We start from the raw sequence: 6,981 nt of genomic DNA, 5'->3' as shown, positions 1-6,981 counted from the left end.
CTCCTTGCCAAGGGCAAAAGCAAAACCCCTGCTAAACGCAAATGCATTGTCTTTGATGACAATTCTTCCTTTGAGGACGCTGAGAACGACAATCCTTCCCCGGATTCTAAGGTTAAAAGGAGATCCTCCAGACTTGCTTCCAAAAGCCGCAGAAAGAAGACCCCAGTGATCGAGAATCTGGACTCTGAGGAGGACCCCATTGGGGACAAGAAGGAGGGGGGCCCTAATACCACTATGGGGGCCCTTGATGGGGATGTTGTGGATGTGAATGTGACTAGGGACCCCATGGTTATGACCACTGTTGGCGCAATTGACATGAGTATCTCTGAAAGAAAAACCCAGGACCTCATTGATGATAAGGATATGACCCCTATGAACAAGGACACTGAGGGTCTTATGGGCATGGAAATCTCTGATAGCAAAGCACTGGAATCTGGTAATTTGGATTCAGATTAAAAAATGACTGAACAGGTGATGCATTCTATCCCTCTGATGGGTCTGGTTAATGATAGTGATAACTCCCTTGTTGATGGTGTGCCCAAAGAGACTGAAGAAACTACAGATGACTTGGTTGTTGAGAACCCCCAAGAGGTCCCTACTCTCCAACAAATGGAAAAGTTGAGCACAGATGTGTTGGACATCACGCAAAGAATTGAAAACCTCGGCCCTGTGCTTGATCTATAGACTATCAAGGATGATGCCAACCGGCTCAAGAACAAGATGGAGGCTTGGGAAGCCCAAATGGTGGGCCTTAACAAATTCCATGTGCAGGTTTTACATAGCTTCGCGCTCACCCTCTCTTTGCTAAGGGAACTCTATGTGGACACTGAGGAGGACAAGCAGGAGGCTAGGACCTCTACAAGTTCCTGTCAAATGAATGGAACAGTGCTATGGATGCCACTGGGGTGCGCAAGGCACCCCTGTAGTTTTTTTTTTGTTTTCTGCTATTGTTTCTCATTTCTAAAGACTTGCTTCCTTTTTGCTGATAGTTACTATTAATTGTTGCTATAGTGTTGTTTCCGCGCTATGATTTTTAATAATTTTGCTATGTAAAGGGTCAATGCCCTTGTTCTCACTGCTTTATTAATAAAAAGTAACCCATTCAAGACAGATATGACTAGCAACAAAACTTTACAAAATATAAACACTAATACAATCTAAACTTAAAAAACATTTGAAGTTGTGTTGCATAGAGAATATCTTTATCATGAAACTGCATAAACTGGTACTTGATTTCCTTGATCTACTTGTGATAACATGTCTTGTGCTTTAGCTGCAAACAAAGAGACACAAGCTGTAGCATGATGTCATAGTAAAACCTAAGAATTTTCATTTCATGATGCAAAATATGATTAGAAAACACGACTGAACATCTACTTGTTGAAATATTAAGTGAAATTATTTGTCTCATAGTATCAACAATAACACTACTATGAATTCTATGCCCCAATAAAGCTTTTTTCTAGTGCAAAGTATGATTAAATATCACAGAAAACAAAGTATTTATGGCTTTCCATTTCTTTCTAGACAAAAAACAGTCCAAAAAAAAATGATTTAGACTTTCATTATGCTGATAGTAGGGGCACGTAGTAGGTATAATCTTCAAATAGTTCAATCTCTCATCAAATGGAAGCTTAAAGTAAAGAATCTTCCAAGCTAGATATTGAGCATTAGCTTGAGAGTTCCAAATTTGAGCATTTAAATTCCTCCATTTTCTTTCCCAAAAATTACATCTCCACTTTTTATTAGGTCTTGGATTTAATGCCATTTTCAGATGAAGTTTTTATGAAAATTTGTAAAACCCTAAAATGCAACTTCTTTATAGACTGGTTATGGTTGGACAAATATTAGTTTTCTCATTTCCCTGAAAGAGTTTGTTGTGTTGACAAGGAAACAAAATTGGACAAAGAAGAATATGATTAATTTTTGAAAAATAGATTTTTTTTTATTTACTTGGTATTGGTCATAATAGATAGAGCATGCATAATGCACTCTTAGATTGTGTTTTTCATATTTCTTTAAGAAGATTGGATTATTATCATATTTAAGTACACAAAATAAAAATATAGTTTTTCTTAATTAATAGAGTTTTTAAAGATATGATATTTTCATAATTTGTTATATTTTAATAGGGGAGAACGCCCTATATTCGCTCACCCTAACTTATGGGATCCACGTTGTGTGCCACGTGGACTTGATAACCTAATTTTTTCGCCCTCCAGCAAGACTGCTAACCAGATTGGCCGATTAGATCATTTTTTTCCATTTCTGACGCATTTGCCACATGTTGTAACCTTATTTGTCCACCATGTCCAAAACGCCTCTAGCCTACCTCCTCAACCTACCCATACAATATCATGTATCTGACAGGATATCCACGTGGAATTTGATCACATGGCCACCTTAATGACCAACTTGCCTATTTATTCTACCCATCGCCACCCTACACTCTTTCTCTTCCCCGCATTAACTTTGTGTCACTTCACCATACTGCCACGACATAGCTCGACCTTCCTAAATAGGACAACATTGAATCCACCTGTCTTTATGCCTTTCCTTCCCAAATTTCCTTTTGCTCTTCCCACTTCTTCTCGACACTTTGGCAGTTTACAAATGACAACCTTCTCACCTAACCATCAGAAGATGCTCACCTAGGCACCATCGGAAGATGCTTGATTCTTTGGTTTTTATGTTCTCCCTGCATGTCAGTCGAAGTGTTTGGCTTGATTAAACATCATTTCTTTCGCACTTTGTTGGAGTGAAAAGGTAACAAAGAACAAGTCCTGTTGATATATATTTCGGGATTGCTCGTAGGCGGCATTTTGGTCAAGTGGCAGCAACTTCTTTTGATTTTCAGCCTGTTTTCCTGTTCGTCAACATGCATGCCAAGTGGTGTCTCGACGTTGTCCTGAGTTCCTCGCTTTTCTCTCTCAATGTTGAGAGGATGTGGAGTTGCCATGTGGCTCAAGTCTTTTTCTCAGTGTATGCTTTTTGGCCCCACCATCCATCATGTAACGGTGGCGACACTTGGTGTCCCTGCATTGCATGATCTGATTCTCTTTTCATGCTTGACTTTGGGTCTCCCCTGAGTCGCCACGTCTTCCATGGTGGTTCATGAACCAAAATATGGTTTGCATCACATTTTTCTTGTTGGGAAGGTGCAAGGGTCACCATGACGCGGTTGGGATAACAACTTCAAAGGTCGTTTCGCTGGGTAGCATCTTGCAGAGTGCCATACTGGGAGTTTCCTATCAGAAGCAGTTGATAGGATGTTGCTAATGTTGTGTACTGTTGGTTAAGAGCCGAGGGCTCTATATATGCTTTCTTTTTCTTGCTTTTAAGGGGTTCAGACTTTAGAGAGATTTTCAGACTTTGGCTCATTGAAGAGGCCTTTATGTTAATTAAATTTGGTGAATGATAAACATGTCAGATTATGCCTATGGCCTTTGTGATTGTTTTATTTGAAGCTTAATATACTTACTTTTGTGTTGTTTTCAAATTCAACAACTTCTATGGTATTTGTTGTGAGACTCCACAGATTAAACTATGTTTTGAGACTTGTTATTTGTTGGATGAATGGTTAATGCCATTTTATGTTGAATGAGTTTTATTGAATTACTCTCTCAAATGGTTATGAGCATGTAGATTTTTGAATGAGTTTTAAAGTCGCATGTATCTAGGTTTAATATGTCGTTAATGCTTTTCCAAAATATTATGGCGTATTACCTAAGTAGTGTAGTTTGTTTGTTTTAATTTTTATTCTTCCTCTTTTCTCCCCCCAATTATATGAAGAGCTCAAACCTAGAGGTCATTCAATGAGTTTCGTGCCAAAGGTCCCCAATCATTGAATTTCCCATAAGGCTATTAGCGTTTAAGGTAAAATTAAGAGTCAACAATTCTTTTTCTGGCACGTCCGGTGGGACCGTAATTTTGAACAAGCCTAAGCAAGTTTATGAGTCGTAGATCCATTACCAGAAGCCCAATAGCTTTAAATCCCATTTTGCTTCTCCCACCCCTAGTAAGCATCCATTCGCCCGTAGCTACTTCTTCTCGAAATCCACTTATTTTCCTTGCGGTTGTTCCCATAATAATGGCTCAGATTCCTCCTAGAAACTTTGTGAGTTGGAATAGCAGGAGCCCTCTCATTCCTCTTGTTTCACCTGCAGTATGGGGGTTGATTCCCACTTCCATGCTAAAAGTTGTCCCTAAATTCACCAGAGAATGTCCCAAGATGCCTGGGGAAAACCTACAAGATGTGGCTGATGTCTGCAACGTTCATAACATCACAGAGAAAAATGTAGCTCTGAGTTGCTCTTGGCTTCATTCAAAGGGAAATATTTGTTGGTATTCTGATACTGTTTTGTATGACCAGTAAATGGTATGGTTGTCATTGTTGGAAACATCATCTCCTTACTCTTCATAGTCCATCGACAGTGAGTAGACCAGAAAGAAGTGAGTAGACCAGCAAGAAATGAGTAGATTGGAAAGTAGTGGGTAGACTCGCATGTAGTGAGTAGACCGGCTAGTAGTGAGTAGATCGGAAAGTAGTGAGTAGACTGGCATGCAATGAGTAAACCGCAAATAGTAAGAAGATTGGATAGCAGTGAGTAGATTGACACATAAGAGGTTCACTGGGTAAGCAAAGAACAGACCAGTATACAAGAGGAAATCATGTAGATGGGTTTTGATCAGTACATCGGAAGAGTCGGTAACCCATAGACTGGTAACATTCAGTTACATCTAGCTAAATCGAGAGTCTTCTCCAGTCAACTGATGAACTTATCAACATGTTTGACTATATTGATGAATATTCCCGCATGATTTCTGAGGCGTAATTTAAGGCCTGACAATGGAATTTTGAAAGGTATGTTTGGAGGGAAAGTTGGCAATAGACTAAAGGGTCTATAAATACACATTTATCATTCTTGATATGGTTGTTGTCAAGGTGAGTGAAGATAATGTGAATGTGGACACAGGGGGAGTTTAAGAGACTGTAGAGTCGAATGACAAAAGACCGATAAAGTGGAGTTTCATAGAGTGGTGACTGAAGTGACAAAGGATCGATAGTGTGATATTCAAGGATTAGCAAATCGACAGAAGGAAAAGTTGATAGTGCATTCAGGAAATCAGAGTTGTGTAGAATAGATAAAACCGATGCAGATCTAGTGTGATTCTTCAGTGTGATCTGACCCGGCTAATGAGTAGTAGTTTTAGTAGATCATCCATCTGTTGCTTTCTAACAATTGCAACATAAATCCCTTAACTGAGTGGACTTTAACAGGTCCCATTGTAAAAATCCCTTAACCAGGTGACATCTTGATTGATGTTCTAAGTCCTTTAACTAGGATACCTTTAACAGGGTAAAGGCACTAACTAGCCTTGTTCAAAATCCCTTAATCGAGTGACACCTAATAGTGTCTTTGTAATCTCCTAATAGGGATGGCTCTTAACCGGGCGTACTCCAGAAGAGCTCAAATTTTGTGAGTTCCTACTCACACCGTGGTTTTCTCCCTATTGGATTTCCACGAGGTAAATTTGTTCGTCTTTGTGTATCTTTTCATGTATGGTTAATCTTCTGCAGTAAATGTTTACATTGGTGAATGGTAAATTAGTTCAAACTTAAAGTAAAAGTTTCAATTGGTTAAAACTGGTAATGTACTGATTCACCCCTCCCCTCTTAGTACCGGTTCGGACTAACAATTGGTATCAGAGCATAGTTCGTCTGAAGTGAAGCTTGATAGCTTGAGGATAAAGATCATGGAAGAGTACCAGTATCAAAAGTAGATTGATGAAGCCAATGAAATTATTGCTCAGCTGAAAGAGAGACTAAGAAAATCTCTTGCAAAAAGGAAGGAATTAGCTCAATAGCTAAATGAGAGTCGGGATATCATAGATCAACTCTCTGAATAGGGTGGATCTGAAGAAGCAGTCTCAGAACTCATTGAAAAGAACAAGAAACTGACTGAAGAAATTACTCATCTCAAAAGAGAACAAGAAGGTCAGGCCCTGAGAATGACTGAGATACTAGAAGCCAGCAAAAGTGTTGATGAAAGAAAAAGGGAGGCAGAAGAAAAACTATCAAAAGCTGAAAGAGCTAGGGGGCTTGCTGAAGATGCCCTAAGAGAAAATGATGCAATCATGATTGAGAAAGATGAAGAAATCTGAGTTCTAACTCAGGAGAATGAATAAATACACAAACATCTGAATGACAATGTAGAAGAAAAGGATAAGTTGATGAAATAGATTGAATAGCTCAAGAGTGAGTTGAAAAATGAGAATGAGAGAAATGAGAAGCTAAGAAAGTTCAATGAAATCTCTAAGAAGGTAGATAAACAATTGAAAGCTCAGAGAAGAACAAAGGATACAACCAGCCTTGGTTACCCCGGTTTAGGTCCTATGGAAACTAGAGAATCATCTAAATCCAAAAAGATGAAGGATGATAAAAGAAGCCATCTAGAAGCAAAAGGTATGAAGTCCTCCAAATTCTCTTGTAATCATTGTGGTAAGTCGGGTCATAAGACGAATGACTGTAGAAACAAACTGGTTAGTCAAAAAAAGACTTTCACCTTTGATGGTTATTGCCATAATTGTCATAAGTATCACCACACTTCTTATGAGTATAGATCTCAATCGAGTAGTATGTCAAATGGAAGAAGATTTATTGGACATTGCTTAACATGCAATAAGTTTAGACATAGATCTAAAGAATGCAGGTTCAAGACAAATGTATCAAGATCATCGTTCAAACCGGTCAGTCCTAACAAAAGGAGTAATCAATTGGATGCCACCTATTTCATGTGTGGTAATCTTGGTCATGGTGCAAGAAACTACATAATGAGAATGGGTCAAAGAAACAATTCAGGACCATGGAGGACAAGTAGTATGGCATGCTTTAATTGCCATAAGATTAGCCACTTATCTAGAGAATGCAGGAGCCGATCCTACAACTGGTCTGTAGATAAGAACCGGTTTAGCAAGAAG

This window comes from Cryptomeria japonica, chromosome 7 (genome assembly GCF_030272615.1).
Source record: "Cryptomeria japonica chromosome 7, Sugi_1.0, whole genome shotgun sequence".
NCBI lineage: Eukaryota > Viridiplantae > Streptophyta > Pinopsida > Cupressales > Cupressaceae > Cryptomeria > Cryptomeria japonica.
Note: the sequence above shows the minus strand (reverse complement) of the source record.